At 33.8% G+C, this 27,626-nt stretch overlaps 1 protein-coding gene across 1 annotated transcript in view; it reads left to right on the top strand.

Moving 5' to 3' along the window:
* The window catches only part of CHRM3 (cholinergic receptor muscarinic 3), a 569,505-nt gene that overhangs the window by 137,048 nt on the left and 404,831 nt on the right, over positions 1-27,626 (top strand). Inside the window, exon 2 of the mRNA XM_049788991.1 lies at positions 12,081-12,189. The gene's annotated coding sequence lies outside the window, so the exon portion shown is untranslated. The remainder of the gene's footprint in view (positions 1-12,080; positions 12,190-27,626) is intronic.

The following is a 27,626-nucleotide window of genomic DNA, read 5'->3' as shown; positions in this document are numbered from 1 at the left end:
TGTTCAGCCTTTGTCCTAATCTTTAGCCTCCTTTGTGCAATAGCTAACCTCCTTCACAGCTTTCCATCAAGGAACTTGACTGCTGTGCATCATAAAGACAGCTCTGATTCACAGTAGAGCTCTTTATTCACAGACTGTTCAATGGAATTGCAACCCAATTAAATATTGTTGTGTTAAATTTTAAGTAGAGGTCGAAATTGCACTGTTTGGTAAATTACATGAGAAACATATTTACTGACTATCATCTAGTTAATTTAGTTGTCCTTTCTTAAAATTAATAGAAAAGAGTAATTGAAATATCGGGAAAGCAAATATAGAGTAAACAAAGTGAATTTTCAGTATAACTAGCTTTTAAAGTTTTAATAGCCAATAAATATAAACATGGAATGGCAGTTGCCTCATTGCAAATGTAAATGCAAATATAAATATACCCATTAGCATTTTAAAACATACTGAGAAATATGCTTCTTACTAGCTTTGTTTATGCCTAAGCCTCTTTCATCAAGGTTATTTTTTTCTTTTTGATGTAATATTGCCCTGTCCATTGTGATGATCTAAGTGACTAAAAGAGATCATTCTGATTTGAAAACAATTTTTTACTCTTAACACAGAAAGGAAAATTCTTTTCAGGTTAACCTTTAAATTACTGAGACTCTAGCTAAACTATGTATTTTAATTTGGACTACATGCCTATAGATTTAGAATTTAAATTAGTGTTCTCTAATCATATACATACTGGGTATGAAACTATTCAAAATCACTGGAGAGAAGAAAAGTCACCTATTCACTCAGCAGGTACCTATTCCCTGATGGTTAGGTTCTTCAACTATACAATTCTCTGTATTATGACTTGATATGCTTTTGATTAAACAATTCTTTCACTTTCTCTTTTTGTTACTTTTTATGTTTATTTAATCATCATGTTTACAAAAGTTTTTATACTCGAGTTTGCCATCAAATGTACACCACCTTTCACCAGTGTGGTCTTCTCACCAACAATGTCTCTCCATTTCAATTCTCTCTTCCATCCCAACCCCTTGCCTGTTTCTTAGACAGTTATTCTGAAGCTTGCCACAAACAGAGGTGAATGCAGTTAGAGCACTAAGCACAATGATAACCATGATGAGGAAATGAGGAAGAGATTTCTTTCAATGTCTAGTATATATGTTCTCCTCTAATGCCTAGAGTAAAAGGGAATTTCAGTTGACTCATGAGTGAGTAACTGGTTAGAAATACTTTCAGGTAAAACTCTGCATTAAGTTAAGATCAACCTAGGTAACTAACCACTGTCAAGGTTAGTTTTTAGGGAGCTAGCTGAGAAATATCAACACAAATTATCAACTACTGCTCTTTTTAAACACTCTTATTCATTTTGGAGCTATAACTTTAATTACTAAATTTTAAAACTTTAATTTTAAAATTATTTAAAGCTCTGTTGATGTAGGTCTGAAAACAAAGCCACTGCAAGAAATAATCTACAGCCAAGTAGATGAAATAGGTCCAGGAATCTTTTCACCATAAGCAGCAGAAATCTGCCTAAGTAGAGCCAGAGAGATAGCATGAAGGTAGGGCTTTTGCCTGGCATGCAGAAGGATGGTGGTTCGAATCCTGGCATCCCATATGGTCCCCCGAGTATAGAGCCAGGAGTAACCTCAGCGCTGTCAGGTGTGACCCCAACCCCACCCAAAAAGAAATCTGCCTAAGCACTATTTACAGTAGACAGAATCTGGAAAAAACCAAGATGCCCTTCAACAGATGAATGGCTTAAGAAATTGTGGTACTTATACATAATGAAATATTATGCAGCCGTCAGCATAGATGAAGTCATGGAATTTTCCTATACATGGATGGGCATGGAAACTATTATGCTGAGTTAAATAAGTCAGAGGGAGAGAGATATACACAGAATAGTGTCAGTTATTTATGGGTCATAAAAAAAATAACTGACATTATTATTATAATGCCCAGAGACAATAGAGTTGAGTACTAGAAGGACCGGCTCAGAATATGAAGCTCATCACAAAGAGTGGTGAGTGCAATTAGAGAAATAACTGCACTAACAACTACCATGACAATGTTAATGAGTGAGAGATTTAGGATGCCATTCTTGAATACAGGCAGGGGTGGGGGAGGAGAGAGATGGAGGGCATTGGGAATGTTGCAATGTTGCACTCGTTGAGGAGGATGTACTTTTCATGAATGAAACCCAACTACAAACATGTTTGTAATCATGGTGCTCAAATAAAAGTGTTAAAACATTTTTATTAAAAGCATAGTGATTTACAAGGTAAAACAAAACAAAACAAAAAAAATACACAAAATATCTCCCTAAGCTTCAGTCTTTATTGGGAAGAATAGGACCACCTTGATAGGTGGAGAGCATGTTAGGGTAGAGTGCTTATCCAGAGTCTCTTCTCACCCAGGTGGGACAAACACATATAAAGAAGAAGACATACATGACTAGGATAAAACCGGTTAATCCAGAATTTTGTGTTTTAGAAGGTTTTTCATGATTGAGTTATGAACATATGTTTCAGCACCAATCCGACCACTAGTGTAAACCAGACCTCCAAACCCAGTCTGCCATCATAACAGGCACCTTTGTAAATTTGATTGTTAAATCTTTGATCTTGATTCAATGGTGTTGACTCTGTGGTTTGGATAGGTACATTGGCATTAAAGTAGTTAAGATTTGGGACCAGAGAGATAGCATGGAGGTAGGGCATTTGCCTTCATGCAGAAAGACCATAGTTCGAATCCTGGCATCCCATATGGTCCCCTGAACCTGCCAGGAGCAATTTCTGATTTCATAGATCCAGGAATAACCCCTGAGGGCTTCTGGGTGAGACCCCCCCAAAAAATGTAGTTACCATTCTGTACATTCTGTTAATATAGTGTTCTTATATATCAGTTGAAAATGCGTGCACACACATGCACTTAACTATTGGAAACAGGAATTAGCACCAAAATGGGTTATTTTTTTATGCAGTTGACAAGCACCAAAGTAATTATCTTTTTAAGTAAATAGTTTAAATGATTTTATTTTAAAGAAATAGATGCTCTAATAATGCTTGATTTGTAAGTCTTAATATTTCCATTTCTAAAGAATAATAGCAAACTATCAACTTTGTAAATTCAACAATTATGTACTATCTTGCAGAGAAAAATAAAAATGCAAATATTGAGAAGTTCTGTGATTTGTTATTTGTTTTGGTGCCATACCCAGCTGTGCTCAAGACTTTCTCATGGCTCTGTGCTTAGAAGTCAATCCTGGAGAAGACTGGAGGACCATATGTGGTACCAGAAATCAAAGTCACATAATCTGACTGGCACCACATATGGCCCCCCAAGTCCTGCTTTGAGAGTGATTCCTGATTACAGTGTAAGGTATAAACACTGACAAGTGCCAGAAACCAAAAGCCAAACCAAACAAAAAATGGTAGTTTATCCAGAAATAGTAGAAGTGTGTTCATATAAGATATTAAGGGGCCTGAATGATAGCACAGTGGTAGGGCATTTGTCTTGTACTCGGTCAACCCTGGACTAACACCAGCTCAATTCACGGCATCCTATATGGTCCCCAGAGTCAGCCAAGAGTGATTTCTGAGTGCAGAGTCAAGAATAACCTCTGAGCGCCTCTGGGTATGGACCCAAACCAAAAATAAATAAATAAATAAAGATACTAAGTCAAATAAGACATCACAGTTGTATAAGACATGTGCTTACAAGTGTATATACTTAGGATTACACAGCTGACAACCATATTCCTATAACTTAAATATTTTCAATATGAAACTTAATATTAGAAGATAGGTCAAACCTGAAAGAAAAATATATATTGATAAATATTCTGTGCCTCTCATGGCATAGATGGATATTTTATCTGAAACTCTGATAATAACCCCATTTTAGAAGAGCTGTAAAAGAAAGCTTCAAATAAAAGTGAATTGTGTGAGGTCTTACAGCAGAAAAATGGTGGAATTGATATTCAGAACCTAGTCTTCCAGATCCAAACTCTGCTATTTCACAGGGGTAATTTATAGTTAAATAGGAAGCCACAAAAGCATCTTCTCATTTATTTGGATATGATTAACTTCTCTGAAGATTAATCTTTGCAGTTGTGTTGTCTCATATTTTATTGAAAGTACAAAGCAGGCATTATATAAAAAAAACTTTCTTCAACACACTTCAAATGCAAATGCTTCTCCCTTTATAAAGACAGCTATGGAATTGATTATTTTATATACTTTGGTTTTATTTTTCTTTATTACCCATTTCCCTATCTTTAGATAGGTCCCACTATCTGCCCATAAATGGATGGGAGGAATATCTTTTAATCTACTTAGAGTCCTTCTGTTGGCTTTTATAATCATTTTTCTTAGATATTTTGCAAGAGCTGATTAAATCATAGCTCATTTTGAAGACTGGCATATACAAGGAAGAGTGGATCAGAGCACACAGATTTACTTCATGAAAGCATCATCCTTCATGACACTTCATGACACTTCTTTTAGTGGACAGCTGCTGTGTTCAGTATTGCTATTACATATCCTTGGGCTTTCAATCCTCTGTAGGGAGATTAATTTTCATCCCCTGCCCCTAACCTGCCCTACAGCACCCACATTTATTCAAATAATCTCCAAATTCAGAACTAATATTTCTTTAGACAGGAAATCAACCAGTTTCTATAAAGGGTCAGATAGCATATATTTTAGACTTTGTGAATCATACTATTTCTGTCACAACCTCTTAACTCTGCCATTGTAGCATGAAAGTAGAGACAATACAAAAATGAGCAGCGTGGCTGTATTCCAATAAAACTATATTTATAGGCTCAGAAATTTGAATTTCAAGTAATTGACACTATTCTTTTTATTTCCATAAAGGACTTAAAATGTAAAATCCATTTTTGGCTCATGGTACACAAAAACTAGCAGTAGGCTGTAGTTTGCTAATCCCAACTTTAACAGTACCTGTGATACTGCTTCTATTTTTAATATTTTGGAGGCCACACTAAGGAAGTTTTCATGTCTTTGAACTCAGGAATCACTCCTGGTAGTTCTCAGGATCATTGAGGATGCTGTGGATCAAACCCAATTTGGCCATGTGCAAGACAAAGATCCTGCCCACTTTGCTGCTTCTCTAGTCCCTACTTCTAAAGTTTGAACTAATATATTACATCCAAATTTTCTATTTGGTTGTCTCTCTGTCTCCAATCGTAGGAATGCTTTTCTAATTCTGGACAGACATACATTTTTGACCTATTGGTGTTAGTTCCCAGTTTTCTCCATTCTTTGTGCAATTCTTCCCACCTGAGATCTGAACACAATAAATCTGGTTGAGTTTTAGTAAGCAAACTGTTACATCTGACCTAGAAGGAAAGGTAGACTTTATTTTTCTCTCTCTAGAAAATTTTTCTGTTAAGTGTTTCCTGTTCAGAAACCTCTGCAATGAAATCAAATGAATAATTTATACATCATTGTAGGAATGTATTTAAAATTTTACATGACTTTTCAGAATATTCTTTCTACATATCTCTCTTGAGATAGGATTGCAAACAGAGAAAGGACTTTGCCAAGTAAAAGAAAGAACTATGAAACAATACTATGAATTGAGACAGAAGTATATACAAATTCATTTTATCACTGTTGTTTATTTACTAATTTACATAGAAAATATTTTTGTGCCACTTATCCCACAATATGATCTCACATTATATCTTTATCTACAGAGATGGGGAGAATTCTGTACTTACCTTACATAAAACTTCAGGAAAGACATAGGCTAAATGGGATATAACATCATATAATGTTTGATAATTGTTACCCATATTGTAGGTATTAGTGTTCAAGCAGCTTAGGAGGAAGCCTGTATTTTGTATAATCCATATTATATGGTGAAAAATCTTGGATTGCAGTGTTCAGAGAGCTGGCCCAATTGTTTTACAATTCTGAGTTAACAGAGTTCTGACACTGCAGTTTTCCTGGTGAAAATTAAATAAAATTTCTTATACAGGCATGATATAATAGGGTTTTAAATATATATTAATATATATTATTTATATATAATATAGCATGATATAATAGGGTTTTAAATATATATTAATATATAATATATAATAGGGTTTTAAATGTTAAGATTATAGGATGTTGAGTTTGCTTTTATTTATTTATTTCTATTTAATTTATATATTTATTTTAGTCATATCTTTGTTTAAACACCTTGATTACAAATATGATTGTAGTTGGGATTCAGTCATGTAAAGAGCACCCCGTACACTAGTGCAATATTTCCATTGTCACTGTCCCAAATCTCCCTCCTCCCCTGAAAATAAACAGATTTTCAACTTCCATCATTCAGTCAAATTGTTATGATAGTTTTCAGTGTAGTTATTTCTCTAACTGCACTCATCACTCTTTCTGGTGAGCTTCATGTCGTGAGCTGGATCTTCAAGCTCTCCTCTCTTTTGTCTCTGAGAATTATTGCAAAAATTTCTTTTTTTTCTTAAAAACCTATAGATGAGTGAGACTACTCTGCATCTATCTCTCTCCCTCTGACTTATTTCACTCAGCATAATAGATTCCAAGTACATCCATGTATAAGAAAATTTCATGACATCATCTCTCCTGACAGCAGCATTATATTCAATTGTGTTATGTTCCACAGTTTCTTTAGCCATTCATCTGTTGAAGGGCATTTTGGTTGTTTCCAGAATCTGGCTATTGTAAATAGTGCTATAATGAATATAGATGTGAGGAAGGGATTTTTTTTATTGGATTTTGTGTTCCTAGGGTATATCTCTAGGTTGGTATAGATGGATCAAATGGGAGCTCATTTTCCAGATTTGGGAGGAATGTTCATATCGCTTTCCATAAAGGTTGGACTAGATGGCATTCCCACCAGTAGTGAATAAAAGTTCCTTTATCTCTATATTCATACTAACACTGCTTGTTCTCATACTTTGTGATGTGCCTCATAGTTGTTTTGACTTGCGTCTCCTTGATGTTTAGTGATGTGGAGCATTTTTTTCATGTGCCTTTTGGCCATTTGTATTTCTTCTTTGACAAAGTGTCTGTACATTTCTTCTCCCCATTTTTTGATGGTATTAGATGTTTTTTTCTTGTAAAGTTCTGTCAGTGCCTTGTATATTTTGGATAATAGCCCCTTATCTGATGAGTATTGGATGAATACTTTCTCCCACTCAGTGGGTGGCTCTTGTATCCTGGGCATTATGTCCTTTGAGGTGCAGAAGTTTCTCAGTTTAATATATTCCCATTTGTTTATCTCTGCTTCCACTTGATTGCAGAGTGTTGTTTCCTCCTTAAAGATGCCTTTAGGCTCAATGTCATGGAGTGTTTTTACCTAAGTGTTGTTCTATATACCTTATGGTTTAAGGTCTGATATCAAGGTCTTTAATTCATTTGGATTTAATCTTCATACAAGTTGTTATCTGGAGGTTTGCGTTTGCTTTATTGCAAGTGGTTAACCAGTTGTGCCAATACCACTTGTTGAAGAGCTTTCCTTGCTCCATTTAGGATTTCTTGCCACTTTATCAAAAATTAGGTGACTATATGTCTGGGGAACATTCTTTGAGTACTCAAGCCTATTATTCCACTGATCTACGGGTCTGTCTTTATTCCAATACCATGCTTTTTTGATAACTATTGCTTTGTAATACAGTTTAAAGTTTGGGAAATAAGTACCTCCCATATTCCTTTTCCCAATGATTACTTAAGCTATTCAAGGGTGTTTATTTTTCCAAATGAATTTCAGAAGTGTTTTATCCACTTCTTTGAAGAATGTCATGAGTATCTTTAGAGGAATTGCATTCAATTTGTATAATACTTTGGGGAGTATTGCCATTTTAATGATGTTAAACCTGCCAATCCATGAGCAGGATATATATTTCCATTCCTGCATGTCCTTTCTTATTTCTTGGAGCAGGGTTTTATAGTTTCTTTGTATAGGTTCTTCACATCTTTGGTCAAGTTGACATCAAGATATTTGAGTTTGTGTGACACTAATGTAAATTGGGTTGTTTTCTCAATGTCCATATCTTACCTATCATTATTGGTGCATAAAAGGGCCATTGATTTTTGTGTGTTAATTTTGTAGCCTTCCACATTGCTATATGACTCTATTGTTTCTAGTAGCTTTTGGGTTGAGTGTTTAGGAATTTCTAAGTATAGTATAATGTCATCTGCGAACAGTGAGAACTTGACTTCTTCCTTTCCTATCTGGATTCCCTTGTTATCTTTTTCTTGCCTATTTGCTATAGCAAGTCTTCTCAGTGCTGTATTGAATAGGAGTTATGAGAGAGGACAGTCTTGTATCAGAATTTAGAGCAAAGGCTTTCAGTTATTTTCAATTGAGGCTAATATTTGCCATTGGTTTGTGGTAGACGGCTTTAACTATATTAAGAAAAGTTTCTTTCATTCTCATCTTGCTGAGAGTTTTTATCAGCAATGGGTGTTGGACCTTATCGAATGCTAACTTTGTGTCTATTGATATGGTCATGTGATTTTTATTTTTCTTGTAGTTGATGTTGTGTACTATGTTGATAGATTTACAGATGTTAAACCATCCTTGCATTCCTGAGATAAAACCTACTTGATTATAGTGAATGATCTTCTTAATGAAGCACTAGATCCTAGATTCCAGAATTTCTTTGAGGATCTTTGCATCTGTGTTTATCAGGGACATTGGTCTATAATTTTTATTTTTGGCAGTATCTCTTCTGGTTTTGATATCAATGTGATATTAGCTTCATAAAAGCTATTTGGAAGTATTCCTGTTTTTTTCAATTTCATGAAAGAGCCTGGCCAGGATTGGTAGTAGTTCCCCTTGAAAGGTTTGACATAATTCATTAGTGAATCCATCTGGGCCTGGGCTTTTGTTTTTGGGCAGACATTTGATTACGGTTTTAATTTCCTGAATACTGATGGGGCTGTTTAGATACACTACATCCTCCTTATTCAACCGTGGACTATTATCAGTCCAAGAATTTATCCATTTCTTCCAGGTTCTCATGTTGCGTGGTATAAAGTTTCTCGAAGTAATCTCTGATTACCCTTTGAATCTCTGCAATATTTGTAGTGATCTCCCCCTTTTCATTTCTAATACAGGTTAACAAGTTTCTCTCTCTTTGTGAGTTTTTCCAGATCTACCAATCTTGTTTATTTTTTCAAAGAACCAACTTCTGCTTTTGTTGATTTTTCAGATTGTTTTTTTTGGTTTCATCAATTTCCTCTCTCAGCTTTGTTATTTCCTTCTGTCTCCCTATTTTTGGTTCTTTTGTTGATAATTTTATAAGCTGCATCATTAGGCTATTCAGGTATACCCATTCTCCCTTCCTTATGTGTGCTTGTAAAGCTATATATTTTCCTCTCAGTACAGCTTTTGCTATGTCCCATAGATTCTGATAGTTTATGTCTTAATTGATATTGTTTCCAGGAAAGTTTTGTTTCCTCTTTGATTTCATTTCAGACCCACTGGTTATTCAGTAGTAGGCTTTTAAAGTTTTTTTCTGTGTTCCTTTGTAGTTCACATCTTATTTCAGAGCCTTGTGGTCAGTAAAGGTAACTTGCAAAATTTCTATACTCTTGATTTTATGGAAGTATGTTTTATGTGCCAGCATGTGGTCTATCCTGGAGAATGATCCATATACATTGGAGAAGTATGTATATCCAGGTGTCTGTGGATGGAGTCATATATATATATATATATATATATATATATATATATATATATATATATATATTAAGCCTTTTCTTCCATTTCTCTTTTCAGGTCTAGTACATTTTTGTTACGTTTTAGTCTAGTTGACCTATCAAGTGTTGACAGGGCCATGTTGAAGTCTCCAACAATTATGTGTTATTCTTGATATCCTCTTTAAAATTTGTCAATCATTTTATTAGATAATTTTCTGGTCTCTCATTGGGTGCATATATGTTTAGTAGTCTGATTTCTTCCTGTTGCACATATCCCTTGATTAGTACGAAGTGTCCATCTTTGCCCCTTAAAACTTTTCTGAATCTAAAGTTTGTGTTATTTGATATTAATATGGCCACCCAGCTTTTTTAAGGGTGTTGTTTGCTTGGATGATTTTCCTTCAGCCTTTGATTTTGAGCCTATGTTTGTTCTGACTATTCAGATGTATTTCTTAAAGGCAGCAGAAGTTTGGGTTCATTTTTTTGATCCATTTCACTACTCTGTGTCTCTTTTTTTTTTTTTTTTTTTTTGGTTTTTGGGTCACACCCGGCATTGCTCAGGGGTTACTCCTGGCTGTCTGCTCAGAAATAGCTCCTGGCAGGCACAGGGGACCATATGGGACACCGGGATTCGAACCAACCACCTTTGGTCCTGGATCGGCTGTTTGCAAGGCAAATGCCACCCTGCTATCTCTCCGGGCCCTACTCTGTGTCTCTTAATTGGTGCATTTAGTCCATTGTCATTGAGGGAGATGATTGTCATAGGATTTAATGTCATCTTTGTGTATAAATTTGGTGTGTCTGTTGGCCTTTATTGTCTTAAAGTAGACCTTTCAGTTTTTCCTTTAAGGCTGGTTTTGCAACTGTATAGTTTCTTAGCTTTTGCTTATCTGTGTAGCTATGTATCCTTCCTTTATACCTTAACATGAGTCTGGCTGGGTGCAGTATTCTTGGTGAGGCATCCACTTCATTCAGTCTTGTCACAGTATTCCACCACTGTCTTCTGGCCTTGATAGTTTGTTGTGACATTTCTGCTGTAAATCTTAAGGATGCTCCTTTGAATGTAATTTCTCTTTTTGATATTGCTGCTTTCAGTATTCTTACTCTATTTGTGGGATTCGTCATTGTAACTCAGATTGTCTTGGGGTGTTTTTCTTCATATCTCTTTTGGCTGGTACTCTTCTGGTATGCAGGATTTGATTGCATGCATTCTTTAGCTCTGGGAGCTTCTCTGTGATGATGTCTTTGACTGTTAATTCTTGCTGGGGATCTCCTTCCTGGGCCAGTGGGACTCCAATGATTCTTATATTGTTTCTGTTAAGTTTTTCAAAGACATTTATTTTTATCTGTTCACATTCCTTGAGTACTTTTTCCATTTTCTGATCATTTGCCTTAAGGTTCTTTTCCAGTCTCTTCTGCTGTATGGAGTTGCTCTGCATTTCATCTTCCAGTTCACTGATTCTGTCCTTGGCTGCTGTTACCTTATTGGAGAGGCTTTCCATTGAGATTTTTAGTTCAGCTACCGTGTTTTCCAGATCTGTTATTTCAGATTGGAGTTTTCTGATTTCTATTTTGTGTTCTTTTCAGCTAGAGCTATGTTTTCTTTGATTTCAATGAGGATCCTTTATATTTCAATTTTAAACTCCTTAGCCGAGAGATTAATCAGATGGTTAGTATTTTTTGGGTCATCAGAGCTATCATCTTCATTCTCTGTTCATGGTGTTTGCTTATGAGGTTTCCCCATTGTCATGCATGTAATTTGATTTTTTTCTACATGTTATGGTGGGGTTCATTAGTTAGAGAGGGCCTGCAGTAGAAAAGTTAAACAGAAGAGTTGCACACTTCTGGCCTCAACGTGGTTGGGTGGGTCCAAGAAACCTCAATCTCTAGTATTTCCATGGGAGGGGCACTCTCCAGGCAGGTGTGCCTAGGTACCCCTCTATGGAGACCACAGTGAAGGCCTGCACTCACCCTAGTCGGGCAGGTCCTAGACCCCCTCAGTCTCTGAGCTTCTCTCAGAGGGCACTTTCCAGGTGGGCACACCTAGGTACTCCTCAAAGGTGACAGCCATTTGCTTTTATTTATGCTTTATTATAAATACATTTAACTTCTTAGTAATGATATAACAATTTCTTATTTAATGTTTTTCTAACATTTATTGACTAGAGAGTCTATCCCCACTGATGTGTACTACATATTATACAGAAAATAGAGAGTGTAACTTAAAACCTGCCATTAGATAATTGCCACTTATATATATAATATATAATATATATTTGATATATATATCATATATATATATTTGAAACCCATTTCTTCAGGTTCAAAATATGCTTTATTGACTAACTTTATCTTTATGTATTTCCTTAGATCTGAACAATGATGGCACATACTGAGCTGAAGGATTGTTCAGTGGACTGTGGATTGGTCAAACTTTATCCCTTCCCATCATGATATATCCCATCAAAGCTCTTCACTAGTAAGTAATTTCTCATATACATGGCTTTATTGAAATTTGCAACAGTTTATATTTATATAAAAATGAGCAAAACCTATTTGATTTCTGGCTCTCATGACATGGTAGAATTAGTTCAGTTTTCATACTAATCATTTGGACAATACAATAAAAATGAGTTTCATCTATTGTGTATATATGTGCTTGCTAATATGGTAACATATAGAATAAACATAATTTGAAAGTGTAGAATGTTTCTTCTCTTAAAATTTAAAAACTTGAAAATTTCAATAGTTTTTGGTTATTTACTATCATCATAATCCTAAGCATGGAAATTCCAAATTTTATTAGTTTACTATTTTGACAGTTTTTTAACTGTAGCTTTGTTCAATATGGTATTTGATACATTTACATAAATATAATGAGTATATATCATATAAATTTGTGCTTAGATAATTATATGATGATTTACCTATGATGCTTATGGTTTTAAGAAAAATAGAATGATATTCAGTATGAGAAGACCTTTCAGTTCCAACATAAGACTAATATATAAATCTCTAGGCCTCAATTTTCATGTGAAAATCAAAGGAAAAATTTTCCTTTACCCAATTGATGAGAACACTTAAAATTAAAATAAATAATAAATGTGAAATTTGTTTTGAAATTTATTTATGAAATTTGATATTACACATGGATGAAATAGATGAAATGTCTGTGTCATATTTTTATAAAAATTGGTCAGAATCATTATCTTTTTTCCTGTGATATTAATCATATATTTTTTAATTCTATGTAATTTAATTTATTTTTTTCTTTATGTTTTGGGGTCACACTCAGTGGTACTCAGGGATTATTTCTGGCTCTGCACCAAGGAATCATTTCTGGCAGGCTCTGGTGTCATATAGGATTGACCCAGGTTGGCCTTGAGCAGGGCAAATAACCTATCCTCTGTACTATCTCTCTGTCCCCATAATTCTATAATTATGCCTGATAAAATATATAATTAAAGAATTTATGCCTGATAAGTTATAATTAAAGAATAAAAATTAATTTTTGTTACACACTTGCTAACACCAATCACCACCAACCATAATAATTATATTGTTGCTGCTGACTCACAATATTTACTCGTTATTTAGATTTTGGGCATTTACATCTATAAGGGAAAAGATTATTCGATATGCTTAGTTTACAGTTTAATTTCAGAAAACTAAAAAATATATAAAAATATAAAATATAAAAAATATAAACATTTATCATTTTAATATATTTCTTTGTTTACTTAAATCCCAATTACTTTATGTAACCATTTTCTTTAGCTAACAAAATGATAATGAAAATCTTAACAATTATACTTAGTAACTTTATTCCTTTTAATCAGAACCATATGAATTATATTCCTGGGCCAGTATGATTAAACTGGGAAGTATATTATTTTCTGAAATAGGTATAAGTGAAATAGGAATAAGAAATTAGATATAAGTGTCATTGAAGGGCAATAATTTATTATAGAAGATGCTAATATAGAAATAAACAAAAAAAGGGGCTGGAGCAATAGCATAGTGGTAGGGCATTTGCCTTGCACATGCATCTGACAGGAATGGTATCTTTCACCTTCAATAGAAGTTATGAAATTATAATCAAAAATTCTAAATATAGCTTTAAAGTGAAATAAACCAAAACTTCTTTATATGATATATTTGGGAAAATTACAGAAATGTGCCTGATTATTTGTTTTTATTGGAACTGCAATTAAGAAAATGATAAAAAAATGTAGGTTTAAAATTAAAACAAATATTATATTGTTATTTAAATAATAAAAACAAAAATACATCAATATTTGTAGGTCTTTTGCAGCATATTATCAGTTTGAATTACCATTGTTTGGTTTATACATTTATATAGTTTTTTAATTTAGAAATTATGGTTATAGTTGTGTTGCTTTTATACTTGTTATTATTTTTTTGGAAAGAAATACTAAAGAAAGGACAGACAAATGTAGAATGTGTGTCACAGTAATTGAGAGAAAAATACTTATGTTTTCACTTTCACAATTATGTGTCTGAGAGAAAAATATTTATACTTTCACTTTTATAATCATGTGTCTGAAATTAGATTGTATACATATTTGCATTTTAATAAACCTTATAAGATATTTCTTTTTAATTTCTATTGGACAAAATTTTGTGGTTGTAATGGGTGACATTATTCAAATTAGTCACAATTTGTTTCCAGAGGGGGAACTACTACTAATAATAATAATTTGGAAAATAATCTGAATTAAGTTACTTGGCTGTTGGCTGAACACTTCTGAATAAAAAGCCTGTTTATTTTCTTTGTGTATTAATTAAAAGTCATCTAAAGTGATGGTACTGTTCGTTCAGTCCATCCCTATATCCCTTACTAAGTATTAACATTTACACTTAATATACCTGTTTTTCAGTTCATATTACCAAATACTGCTTTGTATACTTCCTTTTATTTTATCTTTCTTGTTTGGCACTGATTTTCTATTGGTAAAGGACAATGACAATAATGGTATGGAGAAAGCGTTAGAGTGTAAAACCTTTAGGAGTGCACTCTCAAGTTAAGATACTACATGTGTTTTGTCATGGGTGTTTCTCTAACTGCCACTTGACCTATGTTTGGGGGCCAGGGTAAAAAATGGCTTTGATGCTTGTTCAGATCCTCTTGTATTATTCTATACTTTTAGTCATTCAGTATGGTCAGCATTCATATTTTTAATTCTCATATTAGAGTTTGAGATATAATGAAAAAGAAAAAGCTGAGTCATGGTGAGGAAATACCAGCAAACATCTGGGCAACTTATTTTTCTGACCAAAACATATTTCTGACCATAAAAATTATTAGTGGTTCTTGAGTCAAAGAGATAGTGCAGGTGGTAACGCTGTACCCCAGTTCAACCCACAACCCTAACATGGTCTCCTCAGTATCACCAGGAGTAACTCTGAGCACACCCCAAAACTACACCCCCAACTATTAATGGTTCTAAAAGTTTCCTTCTACAAGGAAACCAATCTAATGCTTTATAAAACAAAACCTCTAAAAAAAAAAACTTTCGTTTAGTAACAAAGTTCAGAATTTGGAGGAGACATGGGATGTTCTTAGGGGAAGTCTTCTGTAGTTTGGAAACAGAAGATGAAAGAAATCTTAATTAACAGAACGTTAGGAAGAAGTAAGTTTTAGAAGACAGGTCCTTGAGACTTGGACAAGCCCCACTTACAAGCTCATCATAGTGATCCCAAGAAGTTGTGAATAAATGGGATTAATGAACGGACTAGCAGAAAATGAGTTTATAATAAGCGAGTATCCACTGAAGAGTGACTCAAAGTGAACTAAGGAAAGCTGCAATTGGTCCAGATTTATGTGATCATTTTAAAAAAATCTTTGCTGTGGCTCTCCCAAGCCTAGAATTGTCAGAAGCCTACCATGACATCTTGGGGTTTTTTGTTTTTTGTTTGTTTGATTTTTGGGGCCACACTCAGTGGCGTTCAGGGTTACCCCTAGCTCTAAGCTCAGAAGTCGCTCCTGGCAGGCTTTTGGGACCATATGGAAAGCAAGGTATCAAACCCAGGTTGGTCTCGAGTCCGCAGCATACAAGGCCCTACCGCTATGCTATCACTCCAGCCCCACTAGCATAACATCTTAAGCCTCTTTGTATTGTCCATAAACTCCCATTCTTTCTTAAAACTTATTTTACTTCCTTAACCCTTCTCTTCATATCAACTGTTCTCTCCTTTTCTATTTCTTCTGTATTCTGTAATATGGCCTCTTGCATAGAACACATTCACTTCTTGTGTAGTAATTGGTTTATATTTCTGTCATAGTTCAGCCAGGCTGCTAAAACAAAAAACACCACTGGCCAAGTAGCTTATAAGCAACTGAAATTTATTCTTCATAGTTCTGGAGACTGCAAAATACAGGCACTGACGCATTTGGTGTATGGTAAAGTACTGCTTTTTGCTAAGCTCTCTTTTCATTTCTTTTAAATTGTGGAGAGGAAAAAGGATTTTCTCAGGTTTCTTTTATAAAGACCCTAAATCTGATAAATGTAGACTGTATTCTATGAACTAATCTCCTATAGACACTGCCTCCAATTAGTATCAAACCAGGTTTTGGGATTTAACACACCTTTTGAGGAATGCACTGGTACTCGGTCTGTAGCAGTAACCATTGCCCTGTTACAATCCTGGCTTCTTGAGAGTAATCCTTGCTTTATTGACATTTGTATTTCCAGTGTCTTATTATAAACAAAGTAGTTGTTTTTTTTTTATTGGAACATGGTTGATGATTGAAATAGCATCCTCTTTCTTAGATTAAAATGAACATAATTACATTTGTCAGATTAAGATTTCTTTTTTATTCTGACATTCTCTTTGTTGTTCTTGTCATTGTTAAACAGTCAGTGATCATATACACTCCTGTGCTGCTCAGAGATTGTATATTTGTGGTACCAGATTACACTAGCTATTGGGGTTGGGGTATGCAAATATTCAGTTCTCAGTGTTTTGAATGGCAGGTGCTCCACAATTTAGACATATAAATCCCTGATAAAGTCTTCATATGAATATCACAGTAAGTTGTTGTTTATATAAATATATAAAATTATAATTGAAATAGATGGGAAAAGGCAGCAGTAAGTACAACTGTCCAGAAACAACAAACAAAAAAGCAAAAAAAAAAGAAAGAAAGAAACTTTTATTGAGGGTACATTGTTTTACAAAATGGTGTGTGTTTGGGGACACTTTTAAGATAGCATGGTTTAATATAAAATTTTATTATTTTAGTTAGGATAACATACTTACAATAGGTTAAAGCAATGCTTGTGTTTTTATGTACATAATAACTACCAAAATGCCAAATATTCCCATCAATAATCTTAATTTATTTGTAGTCATCTACTTTATTTCCTATGCTTGGTAATTTTAATTTTGTAATCCAGACCAATGGTGCATCTTTATATGTTACTTGTCAGTCTCTTGTTTTATCTCTGTACATCACAGATAAATGTAATCAACTGTATTTTCCTCTCTTGTCTGATTTACTCATGTATCAAAATACCTTCAATTCCATCCAAGTTCTCAGCTAATTGCTTGATTTTATCTTTATAAAAGTACATAGTGTTCCATTGTGTGTATGTATATTATTCCATAGCTTCTTTATCCACTCATCTGTCATTGAAAAGTGTGTTATTTCCTTATCCAAGGTACTGTATTAAGTGATGCAATGAACTTATGTGTATATCTTTTTGAATTAATGTTTCATTGAGGCCAGAGTTATACTACAGTGGAAGAGGTGCTTGACTTGCATGAAGCCAACTGGTTTAGCTACTTGGCACTCTGCATGGTTCCCTGAACATTTCCAGGAGCTATCCTTGAGCACAGAACTAGAAATAAGTCCTGAGTATCATAAGGTATAGCCTAAAAACAGGACAAAAAAGAATTAATGTTTTTCAGTTCTTTGGATAGATGCCAGGAAGTGGAATAGTTGGGTCTTATGGAATCTCTAGTCAGACCATTTCTGAGGAATCTTGATAATATTTTGAAGCAGGCTAAATCAGTGCCCTTCAACAAATGAGGATTCACTAGGTCCCTTACACTTTCTGTTCTCAGTTTGTTTGATAAATGCTTTTGTCACTAGAGTTAGGTAATATTACATTGTCATTTTGATATGCTTTCCTTAAAAATACATAACAATGAATGTCTCTTCAGATGCCTCTATCCTATCCAAATGTTCTTTTCATGGAACTGTATTTATCTCCTCTACCCAATTTGGGGGTGTGTATTTTGAAGGCCATGTCTGGCAGCACTCAGGTTAGTCCTGGCTCTGTGTGCAAAAATAACTGTTGGCAGAATCGAAGGACCAAATGAGCTGCCAAGCATAGAACCCAAGTTATCTTCTTGCAAAGCAAATGTCCTCCATGTTGTATATTTGCTCCAACTCCTCCTCTACCCAGTTTTTAATAAGGCTATTTGTTTTTCTGCCACTGTGCTTTGTGTGTTCTTTGATAATTTCCCATTGCTTGATATATACTCCCCACTTTCAATAGGGTGTCATTTTATTTCAGTCTAACTTTCTTTTACCATGTAAAACTTTTTAATTTGATATAGGTCCATTTGATTATTTTTGTGTTTGTTTTTGTTATCTTGCCAATGGAATCAAGTCACTGAAGACATCTCTATATATCTTTTTAAAGCATAAGATAATAATTTTATTTTCTTTGATGAAAAATTCTTCTCTGACAAAAATAAAATGCAATTTTTTTGCAAGACAAGATGAACCTATCCAACCTACTACAATCAATAATCTTGACAATGGAATGAAAAAAATAAATAATTAGTAATAAATAATTAGTAATTATAGTCTTGCAGAGTCTTTCAGAATACCTGAATAATATGAATAATAGCCAAGCCTGGTTGTTTTTATTATTATTATTAGGACCTTCTACAACCATGTCTATCCTGTTTTCTTTTTTGCTCTCATGTTCTTACAAGACATCTGCTCTTTTTTTTTTTTTTTTTTTTGTCCTGAAAATGCCATCTCTCTCAACAACTGACTTTCTGCCTATTGAGTATAAAAGGAATTTCCAGTCACTCTCAAGCAAATGCCATATTTTGCTTTTGGTGTATAATTTCTTAACTGCTGTGTATTTGTTTTTTTACAAATGACTTCATTGGAACTTAAGTTCCAGTGGAACAGAAAGACTTGGCCTTTTTCACTCACTGTTCTATTACTCAAACCAAAAATAATGCATACTGTCTGGAGGGTACTAAATGAGTATTTTTTGCCTCTTAATATATTGAGCCTATAGCTCCAAAATACCAATTTCCTGTTCCACTAGCCATTATATAACAAGAGTATGTCATTGTAGCTCTTTATACACAATATAGCCAATCAGTGTACAATATTTAAACAATTGTTTTGAAATTTATATTAGTGTGTACTAATAATTTTTAAGTTCTTTTCAAAATTTTCAATAAATTTTATTGTGACCAAAGTGAATTGCAGATCTTTCACAGTAATATTTGAGGTACATTGTGACATTGATTCAGGGGAATTCCCACCACCAGTGCTGTCCTCCCTCTACCCCTGTTCCCAGCATGCATCCCATCTCCCCCTCCTTCCCCCCACCCAGGCTGCTAATATAAGTGGTCCCCTCTGTGTCTAGCTTGTTGTAGATTAGATATCAATGCTGTTGTCATTGGCTTTAGATTTGGGATTTAAGTCTGATCTTTTTTTATTTTTTTAATGAAAATTTAAGATCTTTTGACTTCTGCTTTGTGTAGTTTACATATATGCAAGGATTTCTAGACATAAAAAAGGGAATAGGCACATATTGTAATTCTGTTAGAACCATATTGATTATTTATCTTTAAGTTTTAACATTTAGATAATTCGATCCGCTTAACAATTTTACAAAAATAAAATATTCATTTTTTGATAGACAGATTCTTAGAAAATATGGTTCATTAAGCTAATTTATTATAAAACTAAAATCTCTACTCTGGCTAGTAAAATCCCCAACTGTTAATACAGACTCATAAAAATAAAAGGTTATGTCTGTCATCTAAGTTTTCTGAGACCTGACAATTAAGGTTTAGTGTAAGTTCTGCATAGTATTGCTCTATTATGAGCATTTTAGAAAGAAAAAATCATTCCATTCAAAGACCCCCTCATATTTAAGTATTTGTTTTATAGTGTACAAGAAAAATACACATGTATGGCAGTTGCAGAGACAGGAACTCATCATTTCTGTAGGAAAGAAGCAATACATTTTTGTTGGAATTTTCAACAAACTCTCATTTGTGCTTTAATAAAATCACATCATTATAATTTGAACAAATGGAATTAATATTATGTTCTAGAAATTACTACAATCTCAGAGACTTACCTAAATTTTCAAGAAATATAATGTTTTTTTATTTAATGGAGTGATACTTCTAGGTGTAATCGCTTTCTCAGGTCATATAATCAAAATTATGAATATTAATTCCAGGAGGCTTACCCTGGTCCAGTCTCTGATCCCTGGCATCTCAAACAGTCTCCAGAGCACTGTCAAGAGTAATTCTTAAGTGCAGAGCCAGGAATAACCCCTGAGCATTGTCAGCTGTGGCCTCAAAACATTCCCTCTTCCCCAAAGAGTGAGAGATTAACTATAATGAATTGGCAGTCTATTTATGGTAACTGTTCAAATAACTAAGTACACATTTGACAAGAGGCTATTTGTAAGGAAGCTAATTTAGAGTGGAAACAAATAGTTGTGAAAAATGAGGAAATCCTGCTTGGAAAATAAAGTGTGGCAGGATCACATCAAATAGTAGTGTTGGAGTAATTTGCTATTCTAGGAAATCCAGCAGCTGGTTTATCTAAAGCTTTCCTCTTTTTCATGAGCACTGGAACAAGGACAGGAAACAGTTGGAAAAGCACACTGATTTTCCTGTAACAGACATTTTTTTTGCAAAAATTTAATAGCCAACAAAAAATTTAGAAGCTCAGTTTTTAAGCATTTCTGGGACACTTTAATAAGCCAGTTAGAAATCATTTTAGAAGGAGCTTTCAAGTAGAATGTAGATAAGAAGCAAGTTTCAGCTTATGTTATTCACAAAAAGTATTGCATTGAAGGCATCACTTGAATTAATTTTTCAGAATAATACTTTAGCTGATCATAAAAAATATAAATAACCTAATGTAAATGATATCTATAACATTTTGTAAACTATGTTTAAATGTCTTAAGTAGGATATAGAAATACTAGGACAAATATAACATGTGTACATAGATATAAGTAGTAATATTTATATATGAAATAGTTGTAGTTGAAATTCCAAGAAGTTAAAAAATAAAAGAAAGGAAATGTATATAGTGGGGCCAGCGAGGTAGCACTAGAGGTAAGGTGTCTGCCTTGCAAGCGCTAGCCAAGGAAAGGACCACGTTTCGACCCCCGGTGTCCCATATGGTCCCCCAAAGCCAGGGGCAATTTCTAAGCGCGTAGCCAGGAGTAACCTCTGAGCATCAAACGGGTGTGGTCCGAAAAACTAAAAATAAGTAAATAAATGTATATAGTATATATTTCACAATAGAAAAATGTATTGGAGGTGATAGAGAGATAACAGAGTCTGTGGGATATCTACCTTTAGCATCCCATCTGCCCTTTTGCCATGCATGGCCAGGAATAACCCTTGAGTGCTGAGCCAGGAGTAAACCTTGAGTACCACCAGTGTGGCCCAAAAACCAATAAACAAACAAAATAAATATGTATTGACGTAAACCTCAAAATATTTCAATATAGCTAATTAAGTAAAATTAACTTTTAGAACATTATTTTATGGGCTGGAGAGATAATATGGTAGAAAGGGAACTTGACTTGCACAATACCAACCCTGAAATCCTATATGGTCCCCTGACCATCACAAATAGTGATCCTTGAGCACAGAGCCAGAACAACTGAGTATGCCCTAAAACAAATTAAAAGTAATTTTAAATGATATAAAATGTAATTAATTATAAAGTTCCATAAACAAAATAGAAAATAGAAGCTAAAGAAAATAGGAAGCTGTTGATCCCAGGGTATAAATGTTCAATTATATGATGAATTCATTCTAGACATAGAATGAATACAACATGATGACTATGATATGCTAGAAAATTGCTAGGAAGGCATATTTTAAATGTTCTTCCCTGTCATAGAAGAAAATAATTTAAGAATAAAGTATTTTCATTTCTATTAGTATTATGGGGAAGTTCTTTATTTTTTATCAAATTGTACCTGTACCAAGGTGCATATTTCATTAATACGGTACCTTCATTGCATGTGTGAAACTTTGCGTTTGGTTCTCAACACTGCAAAACAAAAACAATATGTGACTTGTAATAATTACAGTTGTTTTCTCTTTTGACTTACACTTCAGTTGAATTATATAAGCTTTATTTAAGTAGAAAACCACTGTAATTATATTTTTAAGCAACAAAGTCCATTTTTTATTGAAGCTTTTGCCTTTGCTTTCTTCCAGTATCGTTAAAGAGACACATCCAGGCAAAAAAAATATGTGAAGGGTTCTGTTCCTATGAAATTTTCCTTAACTCTAAATTTTAGTTGGTCTGGGGGTGGGAGGAAGCAAAAATCATTTTTTACACTTGTTTTTGTTGATACTATATTGGTATGGTTTTGTTTGTTTGCTTTTGGAACCTCAACCAGTAGTTCTGAGGGTATACTTCTGGCTCTGTCCTAAAAGATATCTCCTGGAAGGACTTAGGAGACCCTATGGGATGCCAGGATAAATCTAGGTTAGCTGCATGGAGGGCAAGTGCTCTACCCACTGTACCATCCCTCTAGTTTCATTGTTACTGTGAAAAATTGCTAACATTAGTGACTTTAGCAACCAAAACTTAATTCTTCAGCAGTTCTAGAAGACAGATATCCAAGATCAAGATGATAAAAGGCCACAGTCTCCCAGGCCTCCAGTGAAGAATTTATTTCTTGACACTTTCCAAATCTGGGTACAATATCTTTTTCCTTTGACTTGTAGATTTACCACTTTTTTCTTAGCTATATATTTTTTCCTAAACACAAAAACATAAAGCAATGGATGGATTTCTTCTATAGCTTTATTTATATATACCAGGCATTGGTCTCATTTATTTCAAAAAAGGCTGAAGTATTTTTGGGCAACCATATAATTCTTATGAAAATGCTGTTGAAAAGGGGTGTCTTAGAGCTACGTCTTTTTGGGTCAGTGAATATTCCTATCTTCCCCTCTTTATATGATGAAAATGAAGAACATGAAGTGTTCTGTTATTGTGGGTGCTAAGTTTTAACAAAACAGCTAAAGAAATGTGGTTCTCTATCTTTCAAATAAGAGTAATGGCAATGGATATCTATAAATTTGAGGGTCACCTCTTTTATCAGTCAGCTGCTAAGATCAGTATTTTTATATAGCAATACACTACAAACAAAACCTGTTGCCTTTCCCATCCTCCTAACCTCTTGTAATCACAATATTAAGTTTTCACAAATTAGTATTTTCTAAAGGGTCACATAATTAAAGTAACTTTGCTTAAAACTACTAAGGGATTTGTGAAAATTCAGTTCTATGTGTATAGTTATACATATAGGCAAACACATGTAGTTATGGTTGGCATTTGTATCTCTGATATAGGATTAAAAAATTAATAAACTTTCAAAGTTTGTGACTTGAAAATAATCTGGAGGAAAGCAGTGCTTTTGAGAGGGGTATTTATTTTTTTAGTTAAATATATTTATTTAAACACCATGATTACAAACATGTTTGTAGCTGTCTTTCCATTATAAAAAAGAACACCCCCCCCACCAGTGCAATATTCCCTCAGTTTTGATCTTTGTGAACTCACCAAGTTCTTGTTCTATTGCCACATGAAAAACAAGTCAATCCAGATTTATTATAGCACGTACCAAAAAAACCATTATTACATATTAAGTTGGTACTTCATAAAACGTGGACTCAGGGGCATGAAAATGACTTTCTGTGTATGTTCACAAGAAGTGGACTTTATAGGAACAAAAACAAAGAATAAATCTAAATAAAGGATTCTGGTTTTTGGCTTGTCCTTATTTTAGACTTTTGGTGAAGAAATAGGTCAGGTTAAATTTTCAGTATTTTCCATCCTCATTGGCAGAATGCTTCCTAGTTTTTTGTTTGTTTGTTTGTTTGTTTGTTTGGTTGGTTGGTTTTTGGGCCACACCCAGTGATGCTCAGGGGTTACTCCTAGCTGTGTGCTCAGAAATTGCTCCTGGCTTGGGTACCATATGGGACACCGGGGAATCGAACTGCAGTTCATCCTAAGCTAGCACCTGCAAGGCAGTCACTTCACCCCTCAGCACCACCATTTGGCCCCTGCTCCCTGGTTTGTAATTTGGTGATGGTGGAGGATAGAGGGCTTGTGTGGTTCACACCAAAATTTCCTCAATATGGATCAATCTCAATATGGATCAATCTCTCTTTGTCTCATCCTTATATTTATATAACACTTGGAGTCTATCTAGAAAATTCAGGGTAAACTTTCCATATCAGAATCTTAACTGAATTATATCTACACTGACCAAATGAAATAAGTTTATATACATATGGTGTTATTATTAGATGGTTAGCATTATATTCATTCTGTTACTGCATCTTACACATGCTGTGATATAAAATATCCACTTTTTGAGTAAATATAAATCTAATTAAATTGATTTAATATGTAAAAATATAATTACATCCCAGAGTTTTTAGTTAAATATAGCTTATCAAAACTACCAGGGTTGTACCAATGCAGTATAGATTCATACAAGTGTTAAAAATTACATTTTATCTCAAACACTCCATCTATTTTCAATTACTGTAGTCATATTATTAATCTCTTATTTTCTAATTATATGCTATCAATTAAAGTTTTAAAGCTATAAGTTAAAATTATTAATTTATTAAAAGCTTTCTATAGGAGATTTCTTGGTATTTTATTAATAAACAGTTCTTATAATGCAGATTGAAAAACACTGGATAAATGTTTTCAGTGATCCTTAAAGATATCCACACTTACATAAATGACTTTTCATTTGTTTTCTTACGATAATTTTCTTTACTTTCAAATTGATTGCTAACATGGGAAATAAATTAAGAAGATAAATTAATAGGCATCATCTGGTCTAAAAGTGGATGTGACTGATAAAAAATGGATGGTATATGTTAAAACACTACTAAGAAAAACATTGTTTTTATTCTTAGTGTTTTAAACTTTGATCCAACATCATGTCTGCAACAATAGACCAAGCTATAGATATTAATGAATATCCGGAGATTATGTCATTGTATCTGTTATTATGTTAATAACTCTAAGTGAATTAACAATGCCCAACAAAACATTACTCACTTTGAAATGCATTCCACTGGCAATTTATCATCATAATAAGAAGTAGAAAAGACCTTAAGTGGCAGCAATTATGTCTGCTAATGGAAAGTGAAACTATAGTTATTAAATGCATCATGCATTTTTTATACTAGAATTGTTCCTTACTTAAATGACTTATTTCACTTCCCATGGATTCTTCTTTCTGTGTATGTTTATTCCCTTTGAAGAAATATTTAGAACGAGGTGAATTATTTACTTATTCTAACTGCTGTCAAATAAGATGGAGAACTTATTCCCTGTGGCACTTGAAGGTTTCTCTAGGGATATAAATTTGAAGTGATCTTCAATGTTTTCTTGTTCTTTTCCTTGACACATCTTTCATAGAAAAATGTTTCCAATTTAATTACAATTCAGAGAAGTCTCCCATAATTTATATAATCATAGGTCCAAGAGATCCCAGATTAATAGTTCACGAAGTTCAGCTTTATTCTAGTATGTAATATCTATATTCTTTTCTCTAATAAGAAATGCATATAATGAAACTGAAGGAATTATATTTTTAACAATTGATTACAATATTCCAGCAGAGGGGCCTAAAACATGGTACAGATCCCTCGATGCTATTTGCCTTATTAAATGCCAAATTCAGGTTTGATCAGTGATTCCTCAATGCCTCCAGAGCACCATCGGTATGTCCCAAAATTCCAGCTCCAAAAATATTTTCCAACAGAAATATGTTACTTGTATAGACTCAAATATTAGCTAGATCTTTTGTCAGGGTGAATAGAGGAACTCAATTTAAGTAAACACCATTGCATTAGATGATTGAATGAAAAAAACAAATATTTCAAAATATTTCAGGAACTTAACAAAAAATTCTTCGTTATAATTCTATGAGGTCTCTTTTCAACAATAATTAATGTTGTAAGTATCCTAATAAAGAAATACTTCATATTTCCTACTCAGGGCTAAACATCTATGTCTTAGTCAGTTAAAACTGATAAATTTTCGTTAAGTGCTTGTTCTCTGCGAAGAGAACTTTATAAAATCCTTCTGTGATATATACTTTAGTACAACATAAGTATACAGAGGAAATAGTTTTTTAATTTTAATTCTAACTTAATAGTTCAAAACACCATCAAGATTTATTTCTACTATTTTAATAGTGATTTAGGTAGTATTCATTTTTGAGGTTAAAGAATTCCCTTGAGTCACTCATCACCTGGATAATTGGTAACATAGAAGCTGTTCAATTTGGACAGCAAAACTCTGATAGCTCTATCTAACTAATTCTCTCTATAGCAAAATAGCACCTGCTGGTAGATTCTGTCTTGAGTCTTACGGAGTTTTTATTTTGTTTGACTTCTACAAGACTGACATTTTGCAGCTCCTTCCATCTGCAATTAAGACATATTCTGGCTCTTTGTCATCAATAGGCGTTTCATTGCCTACTTCTGAGCTGTTGTCACCTCACGGGAACTGAGGGAAGTCAAGTGAAGGAAATTGCACAGGGTCCCCTGAACAATGATATTGGATAATTGAGATCTCTTTCATGTGGCTGTACCTCAGTCTGGTCTGGGAAAGTCTCTTTCTAGAACCTACAGATAGAAAATGAGAATTTTTATTTGCTTTAGCTTGTTTTTCTCTTCTTCAGCTTCCCTACTCTCCCATGGAAAGACAAAGAAAACTACATAGATCAAAACCACATTCAGAATCCTATTTTGTCTAATCTTTTTGGCTTTGTTTCTTTTTCAGTTATTCACTAGTCACCCTCTGACATCAATCCATCCTAGATCATGTGTTTCTTCAAAATATCAGCCTAAAATTTCAAAGGAAAATAGGCATGGTGTTCACTCATTTGGACATCAGGGATTTAGCTCCTCCTTTAGCTCCTGTTATAGTACTCAAGAGGAAATAGTATTTGATATGTTTTTTTTAATTTTGAATTATGAGAACAAAAGATGCAAAGAAAGAGGACAAGGTAAAGTTACAGTGGAAGGACAATCACCCATAACATAATTCTCAGAAGAAGTCCCCTTGCTGATATCTTAACTTTGAACTTTCAGCCAAAAAAAAAAATAAAATAAAACAGAATCCATGTGCAATTATTTTGTCCCTCGAGTCCCCAGATTGTAGCACATTATAATATTTCTTAACAGCACACAAGGCAATCTAAAGCCATCAAACTTACGTAACTCCTTTAACATTAGAGGCATAGTATCTTTTACATTTCCATGTACATGAATATTAGCTTAAGTTAACCTCAAATTTTAAGTGGGTGCGTTTTAAGGATTAGAGTCAAAGGAGCACAGTAAAAACGTTGTTGGAGTGGCAGTTGTTGTTTGCATAGGCCCACCAAAATATGAGAGGCATGGAAAGGAATAACCTTGGCCTAAATACAAAGAGATCCTACCCATGAAGTTTCCTGGCATAAGACCAGCTCTAGGCTTCAGGCAAGTTATCGTCCGATCCAAGACATTGTCCGTAGTGCCAACACACTTTTCACACAGTCTCTGTTGTTGGTATCATGTTTCTGTATTAAAGATTCTGGAATCTGCATGTCCTACATT

Source organism: Suncus etruscus, chromosome 15, assembly GCF_024139225.1.
Source record: "Suncus etruscus isolate mSunEtr1 chromosome 15, mSunEtr1.pri.cur, whole genome shotgun sequence".
Lineage (NCBI taxonomy): Eukaryota > Metazoa > Chordata > Mammalia > Eulipotyphla > Soricidae > Suncus > Suncus etruscus.
Note: the sequence above shows the minus strand (reverse complement) of the source record. Positions and strands in the feature narration are given on the sequence as shown.